A 7,964-nucleotide genomic window follows, 5' to 3' on the forward strand; every position below is an offset into this window, starting at 1 on the left:
TACTAACGACTAACGCTTGATTGAATTTCGTAGTATTGTGTATTGTTTTTACTATTTTTCAATTAGTTCTCGAAGTTGAGCTTGTTTATTGATGATGATCACATCTCTTAAAAGTTTGCTTCTTTTGTCTCCACCTGAGGAGATGAAAAGTTTCCGACTTTGATGTTGTATATGATGAGTCAGTTCTAATTTTGATCACAAGGTTGTTTTTTTTGTGTGCGAGTAGAGTAGTTTCTCGGCTTTGTTTAGGCCTTCTCACATTAGCTAAACTGTAAGCTGATGGTAATTTTTTTCAGAGGTTTTAAAAGGATGGCACACACTGGCAACGATGAAGTTATGGCATCTCAGTGTGCTAGTGCATGGTTGAGATCAATATCAGACTTTGGATTCTCAACCCACACCTTACGTGTCGATAAATGTGTAAGCTAACAGATTCTTTATCATGTTTTCTTATCCTTTATACTGATCACATCCATATGATGCATAATGAAGTCTTTTATTTATGATAACATGGTTTTGATTGAAGTTGTGGAACTAATGCCTTATCTTAGTCTTTTCACTTGTTTGTTTGTGTGTGGCTTATATAGCCTTTTCAAAGATTGGTGTTCTGTTTCATTTTCAGGTTCCTGTTCCCGCTTTGAAGGGCAAATTGCTTCCGTTACTGGGGTTGTTACAGAACAACAACGCTTGATATGTCGAGGACAAGTAATGAAGGATGATCAACTTCTCTCAGCCTATCGTATCCTTCTCTTCTTTCCACCACGTTGCCTTTTTTTTTTGGAGCTTTCGTTTTATTTTTGGACCCTAGTTTGCTCATGGGTTTGTGTCACCCTTGTTTTGGTTTTTGTGTTTTGTTTGTTAGTGTCGTGTAATAGCCTGTAATTTCTGTTTCGTTCTCTGGATAAAGTTCTTTAACGGTCCATCTTAGATGTTGAAGATGGCCACACTCTGCATATGGTTGTCAGACAACCCATTCCCCCATTAGCCGAGGGTTTAGCTGGTAATGCAGGTTTGTTTCAGTTGTCAAGTTCCTCTGCTCTCATGATAGTTTTCATTTTCCAATGCTTTGTGAGAGATTCTATTTCGACATGCTAAGTGTAGATTTTTTTTTTCAGCAGCGGCTGATCCTGCTGCAAGTGCGGGTGACCAGCCGAGCGGTCAACGATCACGAGTTTTAGTAGGATCCTTCAACATCGATCAAGCAGATGGAGTCTATTCAGATCTTGGTCAGGTGGGACCTCGCTTTTATCCGTTTCTGTTTTTTGTATGTGTGGATTATGTGTGAGCCTTTTCACGAGCTATGTTTCATATCTGGCAGATTGTTTCAGCTGTTCTGGGTTCACTTGGGATCTCTAATACAGAAGGGGTAATGGTGGAAGGAGTTGATGCTATGGTAAGTGCCTATAATATCCTGTGTCTCTATATCATTTTATATGTAAGCGACTGACGTTTTTTTTGCCAGGGTCCCCTTCTTGAGAGTCTAACTCGGAGTTCGGAGGAACGATCTGTCACACCAATGAGGCGACCAGACATCTACACCCTTGGCATCTTCACAACCAGCTGTACTTGCTCCATTGATTCCATAATTTTTCATATTACACACATTTTGTTAGTAAGGTTCATTATGTTTATGTTCATGAGAACTCTATATTTTTACCGCTGCAGGTGATTCCAGATTCATTGTCAACCTTATCCGAATATCTGAATCATCTGAGACAAGAATTTGCTGCAATGGTAAGGCTGATTCTAAATGTTTGGTTCTGTGTTGAGAACAAATCTCGAGATTCTAATAGTGGTACTGTGTTCTTTTTTTTTGCAGGTAGCAATGCTAATAACTTGCAAGTTCCTGTAAATTCAATGGGAAAGTGCAAGAGTCTACTTCTACTACTGGAGAGGGTCGGATTCCAAGGCATCTCATTTGGCTGAATTGCTGCAATCAACAAGGCAATTGTTGACCGGTGAAGTAGCAGATTGTTTATATCTGTATGCCCTTTTCCTTTTGTCTTCTGTCTAATAAGTATCTTATCTAATACCATTTTTTTTCTTTACTTAGTGACATACAGTGTTTTTGCTATCTTTTTTTAACTTACTGACTTGAACTGTATTGGAATCAAAGCTATGGAAACAAGAATAACTAGTTAGTGTTTTGCATCTCCCTTCTGCAGAATCTCTCAAGGCAGCTGGTGGATCATGTTAACCGTGACCGATCCCTCAACCCGAAGGTCGTGCCAGTCAACATGATTCAGTCAGGAACCCTCTTGGAGAACTTAGGCATTTCGCTTATGGAGCTTGGCCGTACCACCAGATGCTCTCGCCTGGGACAACCCTGTGCGTACCTACATATTATGAATCTGACTTACATTTTTATTATGATGCATTACCTTTCATATGGTTCTGTTCACTCACCTCCCATATATCTATAAGACGTTGTTATCTAAAATATCAGGATGATGCTGTTGTGAATGCTGGGCCTGCAGTGTTCATATCCCTACAGGAGGAAATCTCTTGCCGGTCTGTCTCTTTGTTTTTTTTTTCCTCTTCTTTAGCAGTGTGTACGCCTTTAACTTCGTATCTACCTTTCTAATTCGTGTAGTCACACTCGTCTCGGACGGGGACGAGTATGGAGGCCTACAAGCAGAACTACACATTCTAGCCCTTTCGGTGGACAATCAGTTACCTCTACCCCTAGAAATATGAGATAAGAATACGCACAGTACCGTTCTTCTTACACTTAATATCTAACTTCTTCCTGCTATGTTGAAAATCTCTTGAGTTCAAGTGTTTTTAATACCCTTATATAGGATTTGTCTTGGTTATTATATAGGATCTTGGATGCCCTCCAGTGGGACAAACCAGAGAGAGAAAGTAATACACACAAACCCCTGGACGTCGGTCCCAGTCGTCCCCCTCCACCCAGCGGCACTACTGATTCTGCCCCTTCAGTGAGAGGGCCATCTGAAACTCCTCGAAATCCCGTGGCCTTAGTTATACCAGTTGTTGCTAGATATCAACAGGTATCTACTGGCGAACGTAACTCCACAGGACTAAAATGGTGGACATCAGCCCTGTCGCTGAATCTTCTAGGCAGCCACAGAGTGCCAATACTCCAGGTAACATGCCTTCCGCTATGCTGCTGATTTATTTGTTAAAATGTCGTCTAGAGGAAACTGTTTTTTGTGTCGTTGTATGTTTGATTTGACGTGCTTAGACCGGTAGTTTTTAAGTTGCATAAAGATGGATAGGCTGTGTCATAACTCATAAACATTTGCGTCTCTGACTTCAAACATGTAGGTGATAGCAGTTCTTCTCCAGGCGCTCGAGGCTTCGCTGAGTTCAGAAACAGAATCCATCAGATTTTGAGACCCGTGCTAGTCGAGAAGAGCCTCAGGTGGCAGTATATTCATCTGCAAAACATCAACTCACAACGAAGCAGTTTCAACTGCACAAGTAGAGCCAGTAGAGCAGCAACAGGGATGGATGAAGGGAATTTCATATCAAGTGTTCTTCAGCAAATCATGCCATTCATATCTCACACAACGTGCCTTCCTCAAGCTCAGCTGAAACTGCAGGCAGAGGCAGCAATAGCAATAGACAAGCCTCTTCAAGACAGGTACTTTCTATCTCCACTGTTTCGCCATCTTAACTTGTTGCATACTTATTTTTATCCGTAAAAGATTATGTAACACGTCATTTCACTTTTGTGATTAGTATTTGGATTACTTTTGATCTTTGAATTGTGTAAATAGAATACTAAGGAAATCACTTGCTTGTGATACAGGAGGAGGAAGGAGCAGAGAGAGGGGAATCAAGTAGGAGACCTGAACCACCGTCATCTCCAGAGTCAAACGTCAGAAGGTAAAGCTAAATAAATGAATTAGCCAACTAAAGATTCTATTGAGATTCCTTTGGTTTATGTTAGATATTTGTAGACATTAAGATCTGATAATGTTGTGTTTGCATGCAGAGAGTGAGAGAGTTTGTTGGCGCAAGAAAAAAAGAGCAAGGGAGTGGGAAGCACACACTTTTTGAAGAGTGATAGTTTTTTTTTTACTTCTTTGGTTTTTTATTCTGAGCTTTTGTGATTTCAGAGATGGTTTTGACATTTCAATGGTATTTGGGTAGGGTTACCTAAAACATGTCCATTTTTATTTATTTATATAAAATTATGTTACTTTCCCCAAATATATGCATTACATTGGGTTTTGCAAGCAGAAAGCTGGAGGGTATACAAAACAAAAACAGTAGAAACTTAGTGTGCGGCTAGTACGATACAAACTGAATAACTAACTGCGGTGACTATGGGTGAAAAGTCTTCCTCTGGACTTGTTGTTAAACTTCCATTATTAACATGAGTTTGAGACTAAGTGTAATAACTATGGCCTGGACCCCATAAAGTGTCTCTATTGTTTACATGGATAAGATTTTGCTTTTGATACATTAACTTGGTTGGTTTGGTTGTGTTGGTGGTAATAAATCAGCCTCTATTGGATACAGAGGTTAGTAACAAGTACATCATACACTACATTTATGGATTGACAATGACATGAAGGTAAATTTTGAATTCTGCTTGTCATTCAAGAACAAGAGACAAAAATTTATCATTACAAACTTAGAAAACTGAGACTGGATTGGGGAATGGTATTTTGACAAAAGATCGTATGATAGCTCACCATCACCAAGGAACCTTGCAAGGCCTCCGCGTGGTGTTTTCACAGAGTGTGGTATGTTTTACATGTCAGCGTAACATCTCTGACATAATGATCATTACAAACACAGCTCAGAAGTTTTCTTCTATGATCCCCAGTTTGGATTGTTTGCCTTGGCAGGTAACGTTAGTGAAGATGGTGAACGAAGCCAAGGCAACATCCAAACTGGGGATCATAGAGAGAGAGAGATATAAGCTTATTTTGAATTATATCTTATCTCAATGTTGACAATATTTCTCAAAAACGTTTGTATAAGCTTCTCAACAAAAGCTTATTCTGACATGTTAATTCTCCAGTTCAGACCACAACAAATGCATGGAGATTATATAGCTATGTGGTGTCAAGTACATTAAACTAATAATATAATCGTGTGGAACAAATCAACAAAAATTGAATGGGGAATCATATGATAGTGACAACTTTTTTTACTTTGGGATTTGTGTACTTACTACTAATAAAAATCGGCATCACACCATAACCAAACTGCGTACTATGTTGTTGTAATTGCACAAAAAGTTATTTCTAATACTGTCCCCCCCTCTCTTCTATAAACCCAACTTCTCCTTCATTTTCTCACCTCCTTAAACCTAAACCTCTTGCTTCCTCAATGCTCCGTAATTTATATCACTATATCATATTTTTTCTTTCCTACTTCAACCCACTCCATCTTCCATATATATGTTCACTGCATTGCTCTTCACATGCAACCGCCAACAACCTGCTTATTTTCCAACTCGCTTATCCTCCATGCACACAAAAATATTTTCAGATACTTGAGTCTACCCGATAAGTTTTTGGTTATGTGTTTTAAAACAATGGGAGTAAGTAATACCTTTTGCGTTTGTTCTTCAAGACAGGGAAGAAATGGATTGCTGTGCCAGTTTTCCTTTTCTCTGATTGATGAACCAATTGTTTATCTGCTTTAGCTGCAAACCTGTCTCCTGCACCACCCCCCCTCCTGCCTTATCTTCCTTCCTGCAAATGCTCACTATTATTACTTGGGGAGAGAAAAATAATGAGAGAGAGAGAGAGAGCTGACAGTAGGGTAAGGCCATTTGGAATGATACTGCCACAACATGCTTTGAGAACAGAGGTGGTGTCTCCTGGTAGCTTCCCAGCTCTTCTCTTCCTCAGTATCTCCTCTCTTATGTCTACTATCTTCTCCTTGTAACCCCTTTTTTTCCACACCAAACACACAAGCTTAGAAGATCATTCATGTAAAACCTATAGACTTCAAGTATAGGGTCTTAAGTCTTATTGGTCGTTAATTAGTTTTGCAAATTACCTGTTTGAGTTCATGTTTGAGTTCTTGTCTAACACGTTCCACCATCAAAGATCTCTCACTCTCAGTAGGAATCAAGGACCAAAACCCAATACATCAATCCACATCGACTATTCCCCCATCGACATATTAGCCTCGCTCTCTACTTGTTCTCTTCATCGTCAGACATTGTTGCCCCCCATTCCTTCACCAGGAGACACTCCTATCTCACACAACAACAACACACACATGGTTTAATAACATAATAACCCGACAATTAGAAAAAAAAAAAAGAACTTGTCTTTTACTATGACTAACCGGTTTAAGCTTTGAAGAGACTGCTCAATCTCCCAACAAGCCATCACAGCTTCCATCCATCATCCATGAACACGCACGTGCTGTTGCAGTTGCTCTTTGAAAGAACACAGAAGCAGCACATATGCTCTGTGTTATAATAAACTAAGATTAGTTTCATTTCATAACAATTACTATTATTAATTTCATTTATATTATATTATAAAGTTTTCATTTTTATTACCATGAACTGGTCAAGCTCCTTGTCGTCGCCGACGAGTCCCTGCCCGCCGCCTCCTAGAGTCGAGTACTTGGCGACGACGTGCTGCGAACTGAGCGAGCTGCGCGTCGATCCTCGGCAGCTGATCGACCGGAGTAGCGATTCTCAGACACGCGACGTGCGCCGACAGAAGCTGCTCGTAGAGAGGATGAGAGAGGATCTCCGCCTTGTGCCCTCGCATTCTGCCAGCTCACGACTCCTTCTCCTCCTCCTCCACCGTCGTTCTGTTCTCGCCGCCCTCAGAGCTCTGCTCGGCTCCTCCTCCGGTTACGTCGTCGATGACGTCTCCGACGACGGAGGCTGCGGCGTTTGTTGTTGTTGTTGTTTGGGGTGCGTTGGAGGAAGGAGGAGGAGCGGGACAGCCACTGGTTAGCGGCGACGGCGGCGGCGGAGGAAGGAGAGTCGGAGCTGCTCGCGGCGGTGCGTTGGCGGCGGTCGTGTGGAGGTTGAGGAAGTTGTTTTCGGAGCGGAGGAGAGCCGTGTTGAGCCAGTTGGGAGGCGCGCGCCCTGGAAATGTTGTTGTTGTTGAGGAGGTGGAGGAGGCGGAGGAGGTTGGTGTTGGTCGGTGAAGTGATTGAAAGAGAGGTCTTGAGAGAGATGATTCTGATGAAACGCCATCGTTTTGTTTGACTTTTTTTGTGTTGTTGTGTTCGAATCTCCTGTGTGTCTGAGAGGGAAGATAAAGAAGAAGGAGGAGAAGGTGAATCTCTGCTTCTTATTATGACGATTGTTTCATAATTTCTATTATCAATCCACATAAAAACCTTTTTTTTTCTTTTATTTCGAAATCAAAAAGACAGAGAAAACGTTTAAGGGTGTGCAGACTCCACAGAGCTGAGACGAGCGAGAGACATTAGACCATTTATTCTCTCTCTTTTTTTTACCAGAGTAATTATCAAAAACTATTTTTAAAAAAGTTTTGGAAGTGCTTGACCAAAAATGTTTTATTTTTGCCATGAAAAAAAAAATTGGTTTCTCTCAATTCCAAATCACTGTGGTCACATATAGACTTTTTTTTTAAAAAGGGTGATTAATGAATAAAATAGAAAGATTAGGTCACGACAAAATGTAATTAAGAAGTAGGTCGTCATGGACTCATCTGAGTCGTTCATTGTGAGTGACGATTGGATTCATTAAGATCGGACGGCGAACAAGGTCGTTGAGAAATATAAATGTATTTTCTTTTTAAAAAGGAGTTGCTACGTGTTGTGTTCTCAGACGCAACGTATCTGTATCCACAAGCGCGTGTCTTTGACGCTCGAATTGAGCTGCCGGATGCACAAACGGAACTGTAAAATACGGTACTTCTAAAAGAAACAAAAGTACGTAGTGCGAGTCCATGTCCCAATATCACAACCTCTTCTATTTAATCAGCTTTATTGTTTTCAATCAACTCCAGTTAATTGTATCATCTCTTTGAACA

General features: G+C 40.7%; 2 pseudogenes; one reads left to right on the forward strand and one right to left on the reverse strand.

Moving 5' to 3' along the window:
- Positions 1-308: 308 nt before the first annotated feature.
- Positions 309-4,178, forward strand: LOC125601143 (annotated as a pseudogene).
- Positions 4,179-5,354: 1,176 nt separating this feature from the next.
- LOC125601142 lies at positions 5,355-7,212 on the reverse strand (annotated as a pseudogene).
- Between the last annotated feature and the right edge of the window lie 752 nt (positions 7,213-7,964).

The sequence above is a fragment of the Brassica napus genome, unplaced genomic scaffold (genome assembly GCF_020379485.1).
Source record: "Brassica napus cultivar Da-Ae unplaced genomic scaffold, Da-Ae ScsIHWf_2458;HRSCAF=3174, whole genome shotgun sequence".
NCBI lineage: Eukaryota > Viridiplantae > Streptophyta > Magnoliopsida > Brassicales > Brassicaceae > Brassica > Brassica napus.